Raw genomic sequence first — 24,797 nt, 5'->3', positions numbered from 1 at the left:
GGGCGAAAAGCGTTACAACAAACAAATGATGGACGGAATGCTGACAATGCAGACATTCTCCCCCAGTCAAGAGATCTGGGTTAAATCCATCGTTCTTTTGCCCACTACGCCATCCCAGTTCAGACATGGCCATATGCAAATCAGTCTTGACCCTGTGCCTCATGGGAACAGTCCAGCCCGAACTGCCAAGCCATGTCTTCCCTGGACCAGAATCAAGCATCCTAGGACCGGTTTCTGGCTATCAGCCGTCATCAGCCAGGATAGCTTGACTCCAGTGGCGTAGTGAGCATGGGTCCCACGTCTGGGAATACCCATCCCACTTAGGGCGAAAAGCGTTACAACAAACAAATGATGGACGGAATGCTGACAATGCAGACATTCTCCCCCAGTCAAGAGATCTGGGTTAAATCCATCGTTCTTTTGCCCACTACGCCACCCCAGTTCAGACATGGCCATATGCAAATCAGTCTTGACCCTGTGCCTCATGGGAACAGTCCAGCCCGAACTGCCAAGCCATGTCTTCCCTGGACCAGAATCAAGCATCCTAGGACCGGTTTCTGGCTATCAGCCGTCATCAGCCAGGATAGCTTGACTCCAGTGGCGTAGTGAGCATGGGTCCCACGTCTGGGAATACCCATCCCACTTAGGGCGAAAAGCGTTACAACAAACAAATGATGGACGGAATGCTGACAATGCAGACATTCTCCCCCAGTCAAGAGATCTGGGTTAAATCCATCGTTCTTTTGCCCACTACGCCACCCCAGTTCAGACATGGCCATATGCAAATCAGTCTTGACCCTGTGCCTCATGGGAACAGTCCAGCCCGAACTGCCAAGCCATGTCTTCCCTGGACCAGAATCAAGCATCCTAGGACCGGTTTCTGGCTATCAGCCGTCATCAGCCAGGATAGCTTGACTCCAGTGGCGTAGTGAGCATGGGTCCCACGTCTGGGAATACCCATCCCACTTAGGGCGAAAAGCGTTACAACAAACAAATGATGGACGGAATGCTGACAATGCAGACATTCTCCCCCAGTCAAGAGATCTGGGTTAAATCCATCGTTCTTTTGCCCACTACGCCACCCCAGTTCAGACATGGCCATATGCAAATCAGTCTTGACCCTGTGCCTCATGGGAACAGTCCAGCCCGAACTGCCAAGCCATGTCTTCCCTGGACCAGAATCAAGCATCCTAGGACCGGTTTCTGGCTATCAGCCGTCATCAGCCAGGATAGCTTGACTCCAGTGGCGTAGTGAGCATGGGTCCCACGTCTGGGAATACCCATCCCACTTAGGGCGAAAAGCGTTACAACAAACAAATGATGGACGGAATGCTGACAATGCAGACATTCTCCCCCAGTCAAGAGATCTGGGTTAAATCCATCGTTCTTTTGCCCACTACGCCACCCCAGTTCAGACATGGCCATATGCAAATCAGTCTTGACCCTGTGCCTCATGGGAACAGTCCAGCCCGAACTGCCAAGCCATGTCTTCCCTGGACCAGAATCAAGCATCCTAGGACCGGTTTCTGGCTATCAGCCGTCATCAGCCAGGATAGCTTGACTCCAGTGGCGTAGTGAGCATGGGTCCCACGTCTGGGAATACCCATCCCACTTAGGGCGAAAAGCGTTACAACAAACAAATGATGGACGGAATGCTGACAATGCAGACATTCTCCCCCAGTCAAGAGATCTGGGTTAAATCCATCGTTCTTTTGCCCACTACGCCACCCCAGTTCAGACATGGCCATATGCAAATCAGTCTTGACCCTGTGCCTCATGGGAACAGTCCAGCCCGAACTGCCAAGCCATGTCTTCCCTGGACCAGAATCAAGCATCCTAGGACCGGTTTCTGGCTATCAGCCGTCATCAGCCAGGATAGCTTGACTCCAGTGGCGTAGTGAGCATGGGTCCCACGTCTGGGAATACCCATCCCACTTAGGGCGAAAAGCGTTACAACAAACAAATGATGGACGGAATGCTGACAATGCAGACATTCTCCCCCAGTCAAGAGATCTGGGTTAAATCCATCGTTCTTTTGCCCACTACGCCACCCCAGTTCAGACATGGCCATATGCAAATCAGTCTTGACCCTGTGCCTCATGGGAACAGTCCAGCCCGAACTGCCAAGCCATGTCTTCCCTGGACCAGAATCAAGCATCCTAGGACCGGTTTCTGGCTATCAGCCGTCATCAGCCAGGATAGCTTGACTCCAGTGGCGTAGTGAGCATGGGTCCCACGTCTGGGAATACCCATCCCACTTAGGGCGAAAAGCGTTACAACAAACAAATGATGGACGGAATGCTGACAATGCAGACATTCTCCCCCAGTCAAGAGATCTGGGTTAAATCCATCATTCTTTTGCCCACTACGCCACCCCAGTTCAGACATGGCCATATGCAAATCAGTCTTGACCCTGTGCCTCATGGGAACAGTCCAGCCCGAACTGCCAAGCCATGTCTTCCCTGGACCAGAATCAAGCATCCTAGGACCGGTTTCTGGCTATCAGCCGTCATCAGCCAGGATAGCTTGACTCCAGTGGCGTAGTGAGCATGGGTCCCACGTCTGGGAATACCCATCCCACTTAGGGCGAAAAGCGTTACAACAAACAAATGATGGACGGAATGCTGACAATGCAGACATTCTCCCCCAGTCAAGAGATCTGGGTTAAATCCATCGTTCTTTTGCCCACTACGCCACCCCAGTTCAGACATGGCCATATGCAAATCAGTCTTGACCCTGTGCCTCATGGGAACAGTCCAGCCCGAACTGCCAAGCCATGTCTTCCCTGGACCAGAATCAAGCATCCTAGGACCGGTTTCTGGCTATCAGCCGTCATCAGCCAGGATAGCTTGACTCCAGTGGCGTAGTGAGCATGGGTCCCACGTCTGGGAATACCCATCCCACTTAGGGCGAAAAGCGTTACAACAAACAAATGATGGACGGAATGCTGACAATGCAGACATTCTCCCCCAGTCAAGAGATCTGGGTTAAATCCATCGTTCTTTTGCCCACTACGCCACCCCAGTTCAGACATGGCCATATGCAAATCAGTCTTGACCCTGTGCCTCATGGGAACAGTCCAGCCCGAACTGCCAAGCCATGTCTTCCCTGGACCAGAATCAAGCATCCTAGGACCGGTTTCTGGCTATCAGCCGTCATCAGCCAGGATAGCTTGACTCCAGTGGCGTAGTGAGCATGGGTCCCACGTCTGGGAATACCCATCCCACTTAGGGCGAAAAGCGTTACAACAAACAAATGATGGACGGAATGCTGACAATGCAGACATTCTCCCCCAGTCAAGAGATCTGGGTTAAATCCATCGTTCTTTTGCCCACTACGCCACCCCAGTTCAGACATGGCCATATGCAAATCAGTCTTGACCCTGTGCCTCATGGGAACAGTCCAGCCCGAACTGCCAAGCCATGTCTTCCCTGGACCAGAATCAAGCATGTGTAGTGGGCAAAAGAACGATGGATTTAACCCAGATCTCTTGACTGGGGGAGAATGTATGCATTGTCAGCATTCCGTCCATCATTTGTTTGTTGTAACGCTTTTCGCCCTAAGTGGGATGGGTATTCCCAGACGTGGGACCCGTGCTCACTACGCCACTGGAGTCAAGCTATCCTGGCTGATGACGGCTGATAGCCAGAAACCGGTCCTAGGATGCTTGATTCCGGTCCAGGGAAGACATGGCTTGGCAGTTCGGGCTGGACTGTTCCCATGAGGCACAGGGTCAAGACTGATTTGCATATGGCCATGTCTAAACTGGGGTGGTGTAGTGGGCAAAAGAACGATGGATTTAACCCAGATCTCTTGACTGGGGGAGAATGTATGCATTGTCAGCATTCCGTCCATCATTTGTTTGTTGTAACGCTTTTCGCCCTAAGTGGGATGGGTATTCCCAGACGTGGGACCCGTGCTCACTACGCCACTGGAGTCAAGCTATCCTGGCTGATGATGGCTGATAGCCAGAAACCGGTCCTAGGATGCTTGATTCCGGTCCAGGGAAGACATGGCTTGGCAGTTCGGGCTGGACTGTTCCCATGAGGCACAGGGTCAAGACTGATTTGCATATGGCCATGTCTAAACTGGGGTGGTGTAGTGGGCAAAAGAACGATGGATTTAACCCAGATCTCTTGACTGGGGGAGAATGTATGCATTGTCAGCATTCCGTCCATCATTTGTTTGTTGTAACGCTTTTCGCCCTAAGTGGGATGGGTATTCCCAGACGTGGGACCCGTGCTCACTACGCCACTGGAGTCAAGCTATCCTGGCTGATGACGGCTGATAGCCAGAAACCGGTCCTAGGATGCTTGATTCCGGTCCAGGGAAGACATGGCTTGGCAGTTCGGGCTGGACTGTTCCCATGAGGCACAGGGTCAAGACTGATTTGCATATGGCCATGTCTAAACTGGGGTGGTGTAGTGGGCAAAAGAACGATGGATTTAACCCAGATCTCTTGACTGGGGGAGAATGTATGCATTGTCAGCATTCCGTCCATCATTTGTTTGTTGTAACGCTTTTCGCCCTAAGTGGGATGGGTATTCCCAGACGTGGGACCCGTGCTCACTACGCCATTGGAGTCAAGCTATCCTGGCTGATGACGGCTGATAGCCAGAAACCGGTCCTAGGATGCTTGATTCCGGTCCAGGGAAGACATGGCTTGGCAGTTCGGGCTGGACTGTTCCCATGAGGCACAGGGTCAAGACTGATTTGCATATGGCCATGTCTAAACTGGGGTGGTGTAGTGGGCAAAAGAACGATGGATTTAACCCAGATCTCTTGACTGGGGGAGAATGTATGCATTGTCAGCATTCCGTCCATCATTTGTTTGTTGTAACGCTTTTCGCCCTAAGTGGGATGGGTATTCCCAGACGTGGGACCCGTGCTCACTACGCCACTGGAGTCAAGCTATCCTGGCTGATGACGGCTGATAGCCAGAAACCGGTCCTAGGATGCTTGATTCCGGTCCAGGGAAGACATGGCTTGGCAGTTCGGGCTGGACTGTTCCCATGAGGCACAGGGTCAAGACTGATTTGCATATGGCCATGTCTAAACTGGGGTGGTGTAGTGGGCAAAAGAACGATGGATTTAACCCAGATCTCTTGACTGGGGGAGAATGTATGCATTGTCAGCATTCCGTCCATCATTTGTTTGTTGTAACGCTTTTCGCCCTAAGTGGGATGGGTATTCCCAGACGTGGGACCCGTGCTCACTACGCCACTGGAGTCAAGCTATCCTGGCTGATGACGGCTGATAGCCAGAAACCGGTCCTAGGATGCTTGATTCCGGTCCAGGGAAGACATGGCTTGGCAGTTCGGGCTGGACTGTTCCCATGAGGCACAGGGTCAAGACTGATTTGCATATGGCCATGTCTAAACTGGGGTGGTGTAGTGGGCAAAAGAACGATGGATTTAACCCAGATCTCTTGACTGGGGGAGAATGTATGCATTGTCAGCATTCCGTCCATCATTTGTTTGTTGTAACGCTTTTCGCCCTAAGTGGGATGGGTATTCCCAGACGTGGGACCCGTGCTCACTACGCCATTGGAGTCAAGCTATCCTGGCTGATGACGGCTGATAGCCAGAAACCGGTCCTAGGATGCTTGATTCCGGTCCAGGGAAGACATGGCTTGGCAGTTCGGGCTGGACTGTTCCCATGAGGCACAGGGTCAAGACTGATTTGCATATGGCCATGTCTAAACTGGGGTGGTGTAGTGGGCAAAAGAACGATGGATTTAACCCAGATCTCTTGACTGGGGGAGAATGTATGCATTGTCAGCATTCCGTCCATCATTTGTTTGTTGTAACGCTTTTCGCCCTAAGTGGGATGGGTATTCCCAGACGTGGGACCCGTGCTCACTACGCCACTGGAGTCAAGCTATCCTGGCTGATGACGGCTGATAGCCAGAAACCGGTCCTAGGATGCTTGATTCCGGTCCAGGGAAGACATGGCTTGGCAGTTCGGGCTGGACTGTTCCCATGAGGCACAGGGTCAAGACTGATTTGCATATGGCCATGTCTAAACTGGGGTGGTGTAGTGGGCAAAAGAACGATGGATTTAACCCAGATCTCTTGACTGGGGGAGAATGTATGCATTGTCAGCATTCCGTCCATCATTTGTTTGTTGTAACGCTTTTCGCCCTAAGTGGGATGGGTATTCCCAGACGTGGGACCCGTGCTCACTACGCCACTGGAGTCAAGCTATCCTGGCTGATGACGGCTGATAGCCAGAAACCGGTCCTAGGATGCTTGATTCCGGTCCAGGGAAGACATGGCTTGGCAGTTCGGGCTGGACTGTTCCCATGAGGCACAGGGTCAAGACTGATTTGCATATGGCCATGTCTAAACTGGGGTGGTGTAGTGGGCAAAAGAACGATGGATTTAACCCAGATCTCTTGACTGGGGGAGAATGTATGCATTGTCAGCATTCCGTCCATCATTTGTTTGTTGTAACGCGTTGTTAAATGTGCTGCACACACAAAGGGAAATGATTTTGTTTCATTGGGTAACAATTATGCCGACGAGGTAGCTCGGTTTTGTGCAGAGCAGGGATGCAATTTTACGGGGACTCACATTGAGGAAACTGAGGAGGAAATGGTGTATGATCAGATGTTGGCAATGGCAGACTCATGGGAGGAATTGAAGCAGCTTCAGGAAGGAGTCTCGAATCAGGAGCGAGACAGTTGGATACGAGCTGGATGTGAGAAAGGAGATGTGGATATATGGGTTTCGAATGATGGACGAGCAGTGTTGCCGGAAAGTTTGTTGAATCCCATGGCGAGATTGATACATGGTGCTGTACATCTTGGTAGAGACGCAATGATGAGAGTGTTTCGTCAGACTTGGTACAACCCGAAGTTTCGGGCAGTGGCTGAAACCGTGTGCCAGAGGTGTGTCACTTGTCAACAGATGAATGTAGGAAAGAGGACAGCTGTGACATTGAGTCACATAGGGAGGTCAGGTGGCCCTTTCAATAGGATGCAGCTGGATTTTGTTGAAATGCCGAAGTGTAATGGGTTGCGGTACATATTAGTGATAGTATGTGTCTTTTCCCGGTGGGTGGAGGCATACCCTACACGCAGATGTGACACACTCACGGTAGCAAAACTACTATTGAGAGAACTCATTCCAAGGTACGGGTTCCCGACGTCCTTCGAATCGGACAGAGGAACTCATTTCCATAGCGAAGTTATGAAGTTGCTTTGTGTTGCCTTGAATATAGATCAGAGGTTACATTGTAGCTATAGACCAGAAGCTTCAGGGATAGTGGAGCAGGTGAATGGAACTCTGAAGGCTCGGATGGCGAAAGTGTGTTCGTCTACGTCTCTGAAATGGCCTGATGCATTACCCTTGGTCCTTATGAGCCTCCGAAGTGTGCCTGATAGGAGGACTGGGTTGTCACCCCATGAAATCCTCATGGGAAGAGCGATGCGTTTGCCTGCAATACCCGCTACAGCTCTGATAAATATCACTGATGATATGATCCTGGACTATTGTAAAGGCCTTGCTGACGTGGTCCGTTCTGTGTCTCAGCAGGTGCAGACAGCAACGGTTCCAGCTGCGAGCGACCTGTGCCACGACTTAAGCCCAGGAGATTGGGTCCTAGTCCGAAAGCACGTGAGGAAGAGTTGCCTGGATGCTAGGTGGCGAGGGCCGTTCCAAGTGATTCTTATCACGAACACAGCAGTCAAGTGTGGAGGTTTACCGAACTGGGTGCATGCTTCCCATACCCGTAGAGTTCCAGCGCCTTTAGAAGATACAGCCCCTCCCGAGAACGAGAATCTAGCTGAGCCGACAGAACCACCTGAGAGGGCCAGTCAAGCTGTAAGGGTTGCTGAGGCGGCTGATGGTGCGCTGAATCGAGCTGAGGAAGGACGTGAAAGAAGTACTGACCCAGAAACAGGCGAAGGAGCAAGAGGTGCAGTGGGTAGTACGGAATCGAGTTCTGCCGAAGAGGAGGAGGCCAGTGCACAGGGTATCGAAGGGAAGACCGGAGGTGCCACAGAAGCAGAAAGGGTTTGGCCCGCAAGACAGAAACGGGTAGACCCGAGGTTGGTACCGGACTCAGATCTTGCACCAGTTTCGGAGGAGCCAGAAGAAGAATCAGGCGACGAGGAGTATCCTCAAGGTACTGTGAGAAGGTCCAGGAGAACTAGAGTGCCAAGTCGGAAGTACGCTTCACCAGAGTGGGCATATTCAGTGACTGATGCCAGGGTTACCGAGCACGGGAAGACTGAGGTCGATGACATTGGTCAACAGTGTCCCGCTCCAGAGAGTGGAAGTGTTACTGAAAGTTCCGGGTCTGGAGATCGAAGGAATTCTAACGATCCACATTCCGAGTCCACCTTTCCTGAGTGTCATTCGAGGTATGATCTTGGACAATTTAGAGTTCCCGACGTTCACTACTGTGCCAGATCCACAAGAACTGATCATCCTTAAGCTCGAAATATTGCAGGGAGTCCTGGAACTGTTGGGACCAGCAGTTATGTTGGATTGATTTGAGAGGGTTGCAAGCAGGGAAGAAGATAACCGAGATCCGAGCGGAAGAAGAACAAAATTAGGGATTTTTCCGTTATAGAACGAAGAAAAATTAGGGAGGGTTTGCCTAAGTTCACGAAAGAGACATTGATGAGAAAGAGACTTACCTTTCCAGAGACTGTATTGGACATTGAGTATATTCCGAAGATGGCAGATCCTGCAAACACACATCGTTGGGCCAAATTGATAATAGGCACATTGATAGGGGTTGTGATAGCCACAATATTTGCAGTGGTGATAAGTTCATACATGGTGGCTCACAGGCAGGAGGGGAAGGTTCAGGGAACACCTACACCTATTACCCCAGAGCAGAGAGGCGTCAGTATCAGAGAACAGAGAACGTCAAAGTTAAGTGAGGATCGTAGACTCCACATGGATTTGTCGAAGGGTGATTTTAAGCTTAATGCTTATGCGAAGTTGTTGTACAAATATGTGGATGCGATGGATGTGAAGGATTGTTATGTGTGTATGCAGTTGCCCGCTTCAGTGGATGAAGGTATCAAGTATCATCATCTCCCATTGACCTATGGGATTTCTTGTAGTTTATTGCTCAGTTTATTTTACGACAGGAGACAGTTCGAGTATTTCTTTTCAAATTTTGATACGGTACTTCCTGAAGTTCCAGCCATCAAGCATTTGAATAAATATGATTATTATAAGAAAGAGGACAGACTCCTTAAGTATTTTAGACCGACTGTGAAGTTGGATACTGCGCATGCTCACAGGCATAACCTGACATGTGCGTTATCTGGGACGGAGAAGAAATTCATTGATCAAGTAGAGGACAGATATAGAAAGTTGACCCAGACACGAGATACCGGAGATAGTCCAGTCGATTGGACTGAGGAGGAGAAAGCTCACAAGTCCAAGGGAAGTTATGGACCAATAGCGTTAGATGAAGTGCAGAAAGGGAATTTGTGTATTGGGCGGCCTCAATCCGCTACGGAGAAGGTTGCAGTAGGACATAGCACCTGTTCTCAGACCTTCACCATGGAAGCTTCTGTTAAGGACTTCATGCAAGGTGTGGTACAAGTAATTCCGACAGTGTATTATGTATGTGGGAAGAATGCTTATGTCAGGCTACCTGCAAATTGGTATGGCATATGCTATTTGGCTATCATATTCCCGAAGATTTATCACACAGAGGACTTGGAGTTGTTAGAGACAAGACAACATTCTAGAAGACGTAGGGCCGCAAACGCAGGTGCAGTGATTGGTGATAAATATGGAGCAATGATACCTAGTATGGGTGTGGTGTTGAATGACGTGAAGATCAGGAGGTTGGCGACTGTAGTTGATGAGTTGTCTATGAATACGGCGAGGTCTTTGTTGTTGGTGGCTGGAGAGATGTTGTCGATACGAAATATGGTTATGCAGAATCGCCTTGCGTTAGACGTGTTATTAGCCAAGGAAGGCGGGGTCTGCAAATTATTGAAGGTTCAAGAATGCTGCACATATATTCCAGACAACACGAAGGAGTTAGGGAAGTACATAGATAACATCACAACTATTCACAAGGAGATTATGGACTTGACAGAGGAGAATGTGTGGGAAAAGATTGGACAAGGATTTGAAAGAGTGGGAACGTGGTTTGCGAATTTGGGAAGAGGATTTCTTGGATCAGTATTGATGCCGATTATCATTGCGGTTGTTTGTGTGATTTGTTTGTGGGGATGCGTGAAAGCGTGGAAGTGGTATCAAGGAGGCAAGGTTGAAAGAGCTCTTAGAGCAAACGAGAAAAGAATGGCGAAGTTTCAGGGGCAGCAATATGAGAGTCTTAAGAGAATGGAGGGAGTTCGACATGGCAGAGTCATGACCAGCACTGTTTAAATCAGTTCCAAAGAAGAAGATTGTAATGGTGTGATGACAGATGTCATCAAAGGGGGGAACTGATGTAGCACTTAAAAGGTTGAAAATCGTAGGGGTGCGTTATATTCACTGTTAGTCGGCACCCGCATATAATCAAATGTGTACTCAGGTATTTTGTGTGCAATGTATTAAAGAATTGTATAATCTATATCGATTTCAATAGAAGTGTTAGCTATGTACAAGCATATTGTGAATGTATTAGAGAAATGCATAGAGTTTAGTCATTTGAGCAATGTGATGTTAAAAACGTGTAGTTTAGAATTCGTGTCTGTAGACTGTTTAGTTGACCACACATGAAAGAAAGACGTAAATGTCAATACTGTGATTTAGACATGCTTGTGTAACCGAAGTAGTGGCCAGAATTCGCATATATCGTTGAGGCGAAAGGCCTGGTATTTTCTTATGTTAGCCAAGGGCAATAGGCCAAAAAGGATTTATTCCAGTAGAGGTTTTAGGCTGTAGTAAATTGCAAGTTAAAAGATGTGAAGTATGTCTGCCTTGCATGATCTCACCCCAGGTGCAAGGACAGTTGCTCGTTAGCAGAGAAGCTCTTTGTTCATGAATTGAGTTATGTAGTAAAAGCCAGACATGGGAGTGCATTGGAATGTGCCAATCGTAACTCCTAGTGCGGATGGCGTCTGGGACTCAAGGCCAAGCGATGGACGATGGAACTGGACAGCGCTCTGTGGAAAATTACTGAAAGCCGAACCCGCAGAAGAGGAGGTGCAAAGGGCGTGTTCTGAGACTTGGGGTTCTGTATTAGGGAAAGCGCCCCGAGGGTGGACAGCAGATCAGAGCAGCCCAGAGCAGAGAACGGCTAGGCGAAGAGATAGCGGGGGCAACCTAGATCAAGCTCTCTAAGTGAAGACTTCTTAGGAAGTTTCACTCTGACACCTTTCCGACTGAGGGTCTCAAGGGATTGCTAAGTAGGGATGTCATCTAGTACAGAGTAGGGACAGAGATGGTATGGTCCAGTGTCCCTAATATCGACATTGGCTTGGTAGTTTTCTACCTCATGCTTTTAGAGATTGTGCTTTTAGTTATTTTCAGCCGTATGCGGATTCTTCGTAGAGTAGCATTTGTGTTAGTGCCTATGTACTTGCTGTGCCTCGTATTGAGGACTTTGTATCTTCAAATCTTTATGCTGATAATAAAAGCCAGAGAGCCAAGAGATTAAGTCTCGAGTCCTTAATTATGACAAATTGCGGACAGCATTTTTGATAATTGTGTTTATTCCCTCCACGCTATTGGGCAAGTAAAAAGTTCCATCCGACCAGAGTGGGTTCTAGTAGATAATTGCGAGATACTAAAATGGGCCGGAGCACTACCACAACATGGGCCCATTAACAAATTGTGAACAGAGTAGGTATCTCAAGCAATCTCACTGCCACGCCAAGACTCCATCTGAACCTTGGCAGAACCACCTAAGGAACCCAGAATTCATGCATGCTCATGGACACCTACCATGTACCCTTTCCTACTCCCTATCCCCCACACAAAGCAATCTGACATCACCAAGTGGCACCATGCAGTTCTATACAAATACCAAACATGGAAAAATGTATGGTATTAGAGATAATCACATCTGGATGTCCTTAGCTACTGAGTGCCCTTAAGGTGCACATTTGTGCCGGCTCTTATTGTATAGCTCTATCAGTAGGTATACCTGTGGTAACTAATGGCATGTAGATATCAGGGGCTGTTTTACATATGCAGTGAATTTTCCTCATTAGCGATGGGTGAACCTTTCAAAAGGAGCACCCAGCACTAACCAGGAAAATGCGCCGCATTATAGTGAATGCGCTGCCCCTAGGGCAGCTGCGAACACACGCTGCCCTGGGGACAGAGCATTCAGGTGAAAAATGGAGCGGCTGCTTTGATGCCGCTCTGTGTTACACAGCGCAGGCGGCTACCCACCTGCACTTTGAAGGGGGATTGGAGATCCTCTTGAAGGGGGGTCAGTGAGTGACTGCACCCGCCTGCAAGAGGATGGGTTGCATGGAACCCCCTTTCCCTTTCCAGAGGGCTGCCATCAGGGGGCGCACTGCCACTGCCCCTCCGGACAGCTTCTTTGCCAGTCTGCACCCATGTCTGTAATATGGCAAGGGTGCAGTGGTAAAGGGATTCTCTCATTTGGAGCCACACCCCCGTACAAATGAGGGAATGCCATCTGATGATAGCGCTGGTGCTTTATGTGACCAGTGTTATCGGTACTACCAAAGGGCCACTCCGGTAATATGGCCCCATGTATCCCTATACATTTCCAGGGAAACCGATATCTCTTCTAACCCGTAATCCAAAAGCAGTCGTTTATTAACTCTACTAAGCAGTCGTGGCACAAATTCTGGAAACTTTTATTTGTTGCCCTTCTCTATGAGATCTGAAATAAAATAAAACAATGACCTGGTCTTGGTTTTAATCTCAATATTATACTTTCGAAGAAAACATTAACAGTTTTCTAAAGATCAGGGTATACCACCATGACACGCCAGTTCACAGACATTCTCATTACTTCCGGCCTTGATGCTTACGGAAATGACATCAGCTCTAGGACATCGGAGGGAAAAGGGCTCTGTCTGTAGGAAAACAAGTCTCTTCTCAGCCAGGTGACTCACAGCACACCAAACCCATAGAAGGTCCAGAGTGACTCGAAGCTGCAGTTGTGAGAGCCACCAAGCATGTGTTTCCGAGAGGGATGGCGAACAAGAACAAGAAGGTCTAATATGGACCAAACCAACAGTATGTTGTCAAGCACGCTTTTTCCATCTCTATTGCTTCTATGGGTGTTTTTCTAACCACAGGGGAATAAATAAACAACCGAGATTCTGAGATCATCCGAGGCAGATTCTGAGAAGTAAAGGAATATCCGCAACAAGCCAAGGGACACTAGGAGGCCTGTACGCCTGGAAGAAAGGTGAGCAATCCGTGATTCCAGCCATAAGATTAATAGCCCCCACGCCCCGTCCTAATGACTTAAAATCACTGACCTGACGAGCAAAGTCGTAATTTCCCACTAGTCCATGGTCTACTTGGCATGGAACAGATCAGTGGTGACTTTTGCAAATAATGTGACAAATTCTACATAGCAGACCACATATCATGAGGGGATTTGAGCGAATCCTGCTTTACAAAAGTAAACACGTTTAGACTTACAGGCACCCTAATGACATAGGATGGTTGATAGCTATGATAAAATGAAAATATGTTTAGCACAGATAGACTGCTAAGCATACTTCATGCTTAGTATGAATGCCTTGAATTTCACGGATGGAATGCATTACAAATGTCCCTATCAAAGTTCCTGCATCCAGCAGGTGTTTTATCCTTCAGAAGCTTGCTACTGTTTTACTTTTTGTTGAGCGGTCCATTTTACATTAACTACTGCATTACTATAGAATGTGACGCTTTCTATTTCAGTATTCACTACAGTAATACAAAATATATCTACCCCTTATAAGTACAGACTTAATAAAAAAGATATACCTTGAATTTATTTCAGAGAATCTCTAACCTGTTTTAATGGAACATTATTTTATACTGTATTTTTCTTTGTTGTTCTTCCGATAGTGAGCATACTATCTTGTTTGTTATTGGGAGCCATATATTTAAAGCCTGTTATTATAACACAAGTCACCACTTGATGGTGTCAAGTATAGGTAAGTTGGCTTGACAGGCTTCATTGCAAGCACTTGGGTTATTTGCAACACCAAGAGTCGGTGTGTATCTTTCTCAGCCTGTGGGTCCAAGCTGTATGGGCAGCAGTTACTGATTACCAGATCTGTATTAATTGTGTTCCTTTTATCTCGGGCCCTATTGATAGCCCTGAACATTCATTGCCATAAGGACCTCTCTCAGGCCTCATCTTAGGCATGGCATGAGGAGGCATTAACCTCCTACTGCCACTGTGTAGGCAGTACATTTCAATGCGAGATTGTGCCAGGACTCCACCACAACTCCTTCTCTGACCTCGTCGCCAATGGATGCTAAAGAGTGCCACCTTATTTAGAGGTGGGTCAAAAAGGCTGGCCTGCGGCAGTAGGCAGGTTACTGGCTCTGAAACCTCAGAGAAAGGTAGGTGCCATATACCTCTTCTTTCTCCATACTTTTCTAATTGTGTGTATTGCCCCGCTCTAGCTTTCCACCCTCACTGCCAGGATCAATGCGGCAGCCACTCCCCTGATGACTTGCCAGGCAGGCGAATAGGCAACCTAGTGATGAAAGATATGAGGTTGTCAAAAGCATTGCCAGTAAGCACATCTTTTTTGGAAGTTCACTCTCAGAATAACGTGGGGCATTTCCTCTGAGATCTGCAATATGAAGGCAGGGCAAGGATGTCAGTGAGGTATCACAGTGAAACATTAAGGGCTTGAGTCACAAAGGTAACTTCCACTTTTGAGTGATTTTGCTACTTTTTTGCTATTAACTCCAAAATTTACTCCCAAATTTACTTCAAAACTTCATCATACACTCAGATTTTGTGAATAGCCAAAATGTAGTAAACTAACTGGAAAATTGGAAATTACTCAAAAGTGTATAGCCCCCCGGCCCTTCAATTTGGTTAAGACATGTAAGTTACACTTTTGGAGTAAATTTACACTTGTATTTTGTGAATACCTAAAACGTAGTGAACTTGTTCAAAAGTGTAAGTTGTAGGTTACCTTTGTGAATCAGGACAAAGCGCAATCAATAAAAATCAATGAAATTACATCCGAGGGAAATCTTGCTTAAATAAACTGTACTGGGGGTTCCAATTGATTTTAGTCGGGGGAAAAATGAAGTCTATAGAGCAAAGCACAATGATAAAAAAAAGAAAGACATAACACACTATTATGGAAAGCAAACACAGCCAAGGCAAAACAATGAAAGAAGTGTCAAATATTAAACACATCCCCTTATCTCCATGTTATAAAAGCAGACGTTTGTAGCTTTGTTCCTTTACTCTGAGCAGTCTCTTTTGAGACCTTAGAGGAGACTAAAAACTCACAACTTTCAAAAAGGTGTACTGTCAGAAATAAGGAAAGAATCAATCCCTACCTGTCCACAACTTATCCTATGTTTCTACTCTATTTACTATCAATTCATCACTTGGCTTCTACACTTCTAAAACTGCCAGTGGAACACAGGGTCTCATTGTGAATGACTGCCTGCCATCACTAAAACACAGCTCAAAGGATGGCCAGTTTGCTGGTTTGGCAATTATGCCTTGCTGTGAACAATATGGAATATACAAGGGGTAGGTGTAAGTCGAATCATTTTGTGTAGAGTAATCATGCGGAATTACCTAAAAATTATGCAAGACTATGTGGAATTGCACTAGAAGTGTAATTGTGCATTTAAGGCTATTTTCCTATAACAAAAAGCCCCCCTTGTGCCCAAAATTGGGCACAAGGATGCTTTTTGAGCTAAGAAATAGTGCTAAATGGAAGGAACATGAATGGTGAGCACAAGCAGCCATTCACGCTTGCTAAAAGTGCATTTGGTGTAGATTTTCCCCAACTTACTCCTGGCATTTAGCACTATTTTCTTAGTGCAAAATGTACCCTTGTGCCCAAAATGCACGTGAGGATTCATTTTCTGCTAAGAAATAGCGCTAACTGCAACATAGCATGAATAGCTAGCAATTAATTACGCGAGCGGGCACACTTGCATTATTATCGGTAATTCTGCGTCAAAGAGTAACACAGAATTAGCAAAATTATTCCAATTACTCCGGCTTAATTGAAATTCCAACTAGGCTAAAATATACCCAAGGCTATAAACATGAATCTACAGAACCGATATTTACAGCGTATGCAAATACACCTGGTGGAAGTAAACCCATTTCATAATACATTAAACAAAGGGATCCACCCTTATGGGAAAAATGGGAAAAAGTGTCCTTCCAGGAATCGTGTGTCTCCTACGTTCAAGTAAAGCACACAACTTTGTTAAAATACCCCTCACCTAGCAAAAGGGCCCTTGGTGGCATGCGTCATCATCGGGGTCTTCCCGCCCTGCTACTGTGTGGTGTAGGAGTGAGTGGAAGGGTCAGCAGTGATTAAGTGAAGGTGATAGATAGTTAAAAAATACCTGTCTATGTGGAAAAATAAACTTTAATGTTCCTATAAGCTGGTATTGTTAAAAGTGGGGAAAGTAGCTGAGGTACTATGCTTTAATGAGCTCTACTTCCTTTGTCGACATGTTTCGAAGCCCTCCCCTGGCTTCTCATCAGGACCTTCACTTTGATACTGTACCCTACTAGGTATTGTTGTTCCACGGAGCCGTGGTGAGGTAGTACCCAGGAGAGTGAGTAACCTTGATGACTGTTTGATTACAGGTGCCCCTCCCCTCCCATTCTACAGGCTCACGGGGCAATTGATGGGCATAGAAAATACCCATAACAAGAAAACAATACCTAGTAGGGTACAGTATCAAAGTGCATGTTTAATATAATGTGTAGTGAATTTTTTTATATAGTATTTATCACCAGCATTTAGAGAGTTGAATGAATCTGTCTAGGTCCTGATGAGAAGCCAGGGTAGGGCTTTGAAACACGTCGACAAAGGAAGTACAGCCCATTAAAGCATACTACCTCCGCTACTTTCCTCACTTTTAACAATACCAGCTTATAGGAACATTAAAGTCTATTTTACCACATAGCCAGGTATTTTTTAACTATCTACCACCTTCACTTAATCACTGCTGACCCCTCCACTCACTCCTACACCACACATAGTATTGTTTAAATCAGTGCTCCCGCGTATTCGCAGTTTACAGCACGCCCCTTCCCACAGCGGGCGGGAAGACCCAGATGATGAAACATGCCACCAAGGGCCCTTTAGGTGGGTGAGGGGTATTTTAACAAAGCTGTGGGCTTTCCTTGAATGTAGGAGACACATGATTCCTGGAAGGACACTTTTTCCCATTTTTCCCATAAGGGTGGATCCCTTTGTTTAATATATTGTGACTAGAGGAGGACGTATCCACCTCTTATGCTCTTGGAGCACTACCTCTTCACTCCCCCCTTTGGTTTTTAGATATAGTCAACCCTTTTCAGCATACAAGATGGAGGTGCAGGAATGGTGACTCTGCAGCAAAAACCAAACTTCCTACAGTGGTATATGTTTTTGGTGGAAAACTAACATTACTTTACCTGTTCCAGTTAACCCTGTTTTATCCAACTTTTAATTTGAATGACATTTAACAGGCTGACTAACCCTGCGACCTGAAAGACCTTCCTTGTGAAAACCTTTTATATTAAGTTTGTTCTTCTGCATCCTGCGGCTCTTTTCTGTTTCTTCTTGTTTTATGAGGGTCCTTGACCCCCCTCAGACTCCTTTAGTGTTTTTTAATGGGAGGTTCCACGAGCCTCCTTACCTTGTTTCATGTTGTCATAGGAGCTTGGAATGGCTTCTTTCCTTCCTCTCCTTACACTACCCCTTATACTCTAACCCCGTACCCCTGCACCCCATACATCCAACCCCTATTATATTTAACTTTTTTAATCATTTAGGTTTTCAATCAATATGGTCATTCTTTAAAGGCCAAATTCGTGTTTTTTCAATGATATGGTATTAAATAAGTTGTTTTTAGTCAAGATGTGGTGGTTCCTTTTCACCATTTCAGAGTGCCTTGTGACCACACTCACTCAATCAACACCACAACCAATGCCGTTGGGTTTTAACTCCTGGCTGATTTTATTAAAATCTAGTTTTCACCATTTGTCGTTCTTTTGTACCTTTGCACCATCATCAGCCATTTTGTTCTATTACATGGGTTACTGGTGGTAAAGGGCTATTGCAGTTTTAATACAGTTAGTAGCACAGCAGATTTTACCATATAGCAGAACGCAGACTGCATGTCGACGCCACCTACCGTGCTGCAGAATAGTCATTACACATTAACACCGGAATTAAAGGGGATCTCAGTGCACAAACATGTGTGGAGGCAAGTCAATGAGGCCCCGGTTTCTTCCCTTTTTGTAATGAGGAGAATGTTGCTGCTTAATGTATTTAATAGTTAAAGTCCACCATACTTCCCCTACCCTTAATGAGGTCGAAAGCGTTGTGCCAGCACATGCTTCAATGTCCCCTCAGTGGTGTGAGGCTCAGATTTACTAACATTTTGCATCATGGTTGCACCACTTTTGTGGCGCATCCACGATGCAAAATGCTAGTAGATATTTACAAAGCCGCGCAAGGGGTGATTTGCACCGCCATGCGTGGCTTTGTAAAAACAAAATGTAATGCAATGCAGCGGCTTAGCTGCATTACGTTACATTTCATTCTGAGAGGGTTCCATGGGTGGAACATGGGCGCTTCTATGCATCCAGCCATGGATTTCATGCAATCCCAGATTAACAGATTTCGTAAACCTGGGATTGCGTGAAAACGCGATACCTCCCAGAGGGTGGCGCAACAGGGGGTAACATCTTTTTTTCTACTTATTTCCTCTTTCTGTCTGTTCCGCAATCGTGCCTGTAATGGCGCCAGGCTGTCTGAAGTGTGCCTGCGTAATATGAGAGCAGAAGTGCGCCATATCTTACTAGACATATGGCGCATTTCTGCTCGCTCCCTATCACGCAACGCAGCACAGCAAGTCGCCTTGCTACACTGCATTGCGGGAGAGGTTAGCAAATCTGGCCCTGAATAAGAATATATTTTATACACCTCCTTTGCTCCTACTTGGCCCATGTTTCCATTGTGTTAACTGGCACACATGCTTAGCTTGGCAGACCATAATCAAATCAGAGATGCAGCTTGCCAAGTTTACTACAACAGAAGAAAAATAGATAATATCACGAACTGTATTTGTTTCATCTAAAACACAAATGGAAGAGAAAGCAGTATTTAAAAAAATGCAAATTTACCCCTTCTGTAAATTCGTAGACAGATGGTAATGTTTCTCCCTTGCCAATCCCGGCAAGATCGCAATAAAGAAAATGAGGTCCCTATTCGTACAATAGGAGCCACATTGGAGACCAACAATGTACAGCTCGTATTGGAAGCCATACGCTTGTATTATTCACTGCAGTGACGTCACAGTAGATCTTCAGCCACCTAATCCAATCCTCCTCTGACCCGAGAGAAGCCTTTGATTGGTGGGTGGTATTGTGCCACTACCATCCACATTCTTCTGACATGCAGAAGACAATGGCCCACTGCCTAACTTATCTGAGTTTTACGAGAGCTGCTGTCAACACAGCACATGATGTCTAAGAGCACAGGTCCTCAGGGAGGGAGGAATGGGAAGGTAAGGCAAGATGGAGTAGAGATGGGGAAGGATGGCAGGTTGCCAGGCAACAAAAAACATTATGGGAAGAGAGGAGCTACTGAGAGGGATGAGAGAAGGTGACAGACACCAGGGTTTGTTGTGAAAGGGTTTACGCCCACACAAAGTTGGGGTAGGTGGCAAACCACCAATTACATTTTCTCAATGAACTGAGAACGGGAGACAGCATGAGTGAAATGCATGATGGGATAAGACTTATGGCTATCTTTCTTTCAAGTTGAAAAATGAAATATATGTGTAAAATTAACATAAAAAATGTCTTAATTGGAAAATGAGTTTTGAAATGCTTATTTGTACGGTCTCAGAAATGCTTGCATGTATGTTTTGTGCTGTTAAAGTACTACTTGTTGGTACAGATCAAAGTGCAAACATGTAAGGTGCACCTTACCATGAGTGCATACCGGACTAGATGTGAGTGCAGGAAAAGTGTGGCCTTCTATCTAGTCCAAGCACTGAATGACTTACATATCAAATTCCATGGTCCTCCAGGTGGGTCCAAGTCACTGCTGGGGTATCTCCACAATAGGGCAGGAATGGGACAGGGCATTAAGATGCTCATATTGTGCCAAAGTCTGCCTTAGGTTAAAAGGAGGAATACTCTGATCACAAATCCCTTCTGTGTCTTTGAATTAGTTCGAACGAAAATGCCTTGTTGATATCAAAAACTGGCCACCTGCCAGTGTGTTGGGAATTAAGGAGAAATAAGAGCATTTCAACTCTTCTTACATTTCATGTTTCCTTCATTAGGCAAATGAAATATTTTTTTAACAACATTATTAAGTGTTGCTACTGCCCTCATTTGACACAGGTTTGTTATCTTGGAACACATCCGATCTCTATCTCATAAGTAGCCTTTCTAGTGATGATAAAAATCCTAATACCTTTTTCTGAAGTAAGGCTTGGGAAAGAAGGTTTCGTTCACCACCAGCTGTAAACATCTCCTTACATGGAATCAGTATTGATCATTTTCCAGTTTGCTTTCACTTTGTGGATAAAAAACTGTTTTGAAGGGATGCCAAGTATGCTAGCTGATAGATTTACAACAGGTCCTAAAAAGTATTTTTCCTGACTGATGAAAACATTACCTTCACTGTTCCTTCAGTAGATACCAATGATTGCATTGCATATCTCTTGATTCACTGGATTTACATCATGTAATTGATCGAGTTACACACAATATCTGCTGCCAAGGTGATGAGGGAGGTTTGAGCACATTGAAGATGTCCTTCTAGAAGTCTGCTGTCTACATATGCAGGCTGATGATGGTAGTCAGCAAGAGTTGGCCTAACAGCATGTGCACACCAAGCTGCTCCTCGGACAGAAGGCCAGCTCAGAGCCTCTTCAAAGCAATAACAAGTGATGACACATCAAGTTAGCCATTGCTTATAACCCAGACCTGTACTACTTAAGAGGAAGTGCAGCAAGTCACCATTAACAGTTACCATTCCCAGATAACAGGGAGAAAGTACAAATCTAAGGGGGATCCTACACATATACATTGGTTTCTGCTATTGATAAATGCTTTCGTAATGTCCATCTGGCTATTAGCCCAACATATTAGGCCAAGGGTGGGACATAGAGCAGTGGGGAAGGGGAAGTATGTGGCTCTACACGTGGCTCTACACAAGTCTCTATGTTTCCTTACAGTGTTCCAAAGAAAAACACAATGATTTATTTGGTCCTGAATCTTATGGCAACATCATATAGGAGTGGGTTGCACACACCGTTTCTTCCTCGAGTTCTTCCCGTTTACACGTACAACTTCATAATGCATGCTCACTGGTGACGTGCCAAGCCCAAACAGCACGTAATGAACCAGACACCATCTTATTGGGGCTCCTTCTTGCCCCAAATCCAGTGGCGACAGCCATTTATAATTCTGCATTTGCATCTATCACTTAATCCTTAATTTTATTTTCATCCTTTTTAATCCATTATGCTAATTTCCTGTGCCCTCCCCTTAATCCCACTTCCTGACTTCCACCTGAGCCGCCCAAGCTTACCTCAACTACTACAACTCCCATAATTCACTTTGCTTAAATCCTATAACATCATTAGTTAATCCGTAGCTCTAAATAACATGTGCCTTTCAAAATTGTGCAATCTAATGAAAATAATAGATGAAAAAGGTTTCATAGTATGTCCAATGTCTCGTGTTGTTATTTTTCTTATTCATCTGATACCCTTAAAAACAAACGGGCTTAATGAACCAAGATGTTCCGCCTTGCATGAAGATACCGATAACATTTTCACAAAGTATCTTAATCGTGTGGGTGCTAACCCGATGGGACAAACTTCGACAACATCATATGGGAGCGGGTTGCACACCGTTTCTTCCTCGAGTTCTTCCTGTTTACACGTACAACTTCTTCATAATGAGTGCTCACTGGTGACGTGCCAAGCCCAAACAGCACGTAATGAACCAGACACCATCTTATGGGCTCCTTCTTGCCCCAAAGCCAGTGGCGACTGCCATTTATAATTCTGTATTTGCATCTATCACTTAATCCTTAATTTTATTTTCATCCTTTTTATTCCATTATGCTCAATATTTCATTCTCTCACTTTCTTTTTAAGCGTACATATCGTCATGCAAGGAACTGCGAATTTCCCAAGTTTCTCATGTTGTGGTGGGCCATCCGAACCTCTCTCCACAAAACACGTACAAAGCCAAGATTCATCAAAAGCAGTTTATTCTAACCCAATGCATTTCGGACCCCACGGGTCCTTCGTCAGGGGAAACTGTAAACACCACCACAAGCCCAGAGACTGCTCCTGACAACAAAATAAGTCATGCTGATTCTTACTCTCTTATTCTTCCCCTCTTTTTCTTTAGTTCCTAGAATTCACTTGTCTCTTCATGGATGTTAGCTTATTATTTTTGACAGCAACCTTCTCATTTCAGTTTCTTCAGTCCCTCTTTTTCACTATCTCTTTTCCTACATTTATCCTTTTCTATGTGAATACTGGAAACAATGACAATCTTCTGTGTGTACCGAACAATCTAAGTCTGCTTCTGATTCTCCTTTGGAAGTTTTCTCCTTGTACATTTTTTATGTAATCCCCTTCCCACTTAGAAAATTGATACTTTCATAGGACCATCCAGGTAAGTGTATTGAATTCGCTCCACAATGTATAATGTTCTGCATGTTACAGGACTTGTATTTAAAAACTAACTTATCCATTTTCTTTCTTTCCAAAGAACTATGTAAATCTCTAAGATGTATATGATATAGTAAATCTTATTGGAGTAATTGTTATTTTTTATTCCATTTCATGTTTGTTGCATGGAGTTGTTCTAGCGCTATGGCCTCTCATTTTTCCCCTTTGCACCTAACATTCCATTTCATGTTTGTTGCATGGAGTTGTTCTAGCGCTATTGCTTCTCATTTTTCCCCTTTGCACCTAACATTCCATTTCATGTTTGTTGCATGGAGTTAGTTGTTCTAGCCCTATGGCCTCTCATTGTTAGCCTTTTGCACCTATCATTCCATTTCATGTTTGCTGCATGGTGTTGTTCGAGCCCTATGGTCTCTCATTTTTCCCCTTTTCCACCTATCATTCCATTTCATGTTTGTTCCATGGAGTTGTTCTAGCCCTATGGCCTCTTATTTTCCCCTTTTGCACCTAGTCGTCTTCTGTGTCCTTTCTTAGTTTTTCAGTCTCAGGCTGTATTTCTGGCATGCTCCCATACCCCTTTCATATTTGCTATCTCAGCCCTTTTTCTTTGAGAAGGCTAATGTTCTTTCCTTTTCCATTTTGCTTGAACATGGCTGCCCTATCTTTGATCCCTTCTAACATGCTGTTTTGCACACTTGCACTTTGCCTTGGTAACCCAGAAAGCTTTGCAGCTAAAGTTCTCTGTGTCTTGGATTTGCAGAGACAAAAAGCGTAGTTTACCAATTCAGGTTCCTGTCCAGAAGGAGCTCCATGGCCTACTGCTGAACCTTTGTGACTCACTATGCTGCAGCTGTTGCACAATGCCATGCTTACCTGGGCTACCGTGAGTTAGCTGCCTCTGTGGGGTAACCCCCGAACATTTTCTTTGGATTTTAGGAATCTGTGCACTTCACTAACCAGTGCTAAAGTGCTCGTGCTCTCTCCTTTAATCACACTAAAACTGACTTACACCGAATTGCCATATTCAATTTACTTGCAAGACCCTAGTAATGTTGTACTACAGGTACCCAAAGCCTGTATATGACACGCTACTAGTGGGCCTGCAACCCTGTTTTTATTTATGCTCAGCAATTTTCCTTAAAACAGTGTCTGGGTCACTTATGTTGCTCTTCTGAGGTATGGCTGTTGTTAAAAAGCATAACACCTCCCAATTAAAAATCTAAGATACAAACTAAAAGAACTTCTGAAGTTACATGCTCAGGCTGAGTTAGCATTCTGCATTCAACAGGGACTGTTTTTGTCAATGAGAGCCATAATCAATGTCGTTTTCAGCTTATGTGATTTCACAAGAGGGTGATGTGAGAAGTTGGCCTGGTATTTGCTGTTCACTAGTTATAGTGGGCACCCTGTACCCGTCAAAACAACCCCTTATTGATGATAGGTTAAAGACAACCTTAATTGAAAGCTATCCTAGTGGTAGCTATGGAGAGCAGCCTGCAGGCTAAGTCTTGAAGGAATGTAAAGCAGCTTGTTTTACCAGTCTATAATCTCTTGAATGGCTAAATGAACGACAACCACACCAGGTATATATCTAAAATATATGTATTTATTTTTAAACGCACCCTCCTAGTCTCTTTATGAGGTTAGAGGTCAAAACACATAAGTTGCACTTCAAATATTACAAGAAAATAGCACAAATACCCGTCAGGCCCTAGGGACGAGCCAAACCATATACTAAAATAGTGGTATAAGAACCACGACTTAACTAGACACAAGGCCTAGAGCCTGTAGAATCACTGGGACCCCAAGGAACAACCCAAGGTAGTGACACAGGGGACCCACGGGGGCCATGTGTAGTGTGAGAACACAGCCGCAAGCTCCCGTTAGCTTCCATGGGGAAAGTCGCAGTTAGATTTTTAAAGATTAGGGACACTTAGAAACGAGTCAGGACCAAACCCTTTGGGACTTAGGAAGTTCTAGGGTCAACACCCACGGGAG

The sequence above is a fragment of the Triturus cristatus genome, chromosome 4_2 (assembly GCF_964204655.1).
Source record: "Triturus cristatus chromosome 4_2, aTriCri1.1, whole genome shotgun sequence".
In the NCBI taxonomy this organism is placed as follows: Eukaryota; Metazoa; Chordata; class Amphibia; order Caudata; family Salamandridae; genus Triturus; species Triturus cristatus.
This window is presented reverse-complemented; position numbering follows the sequence as displayed.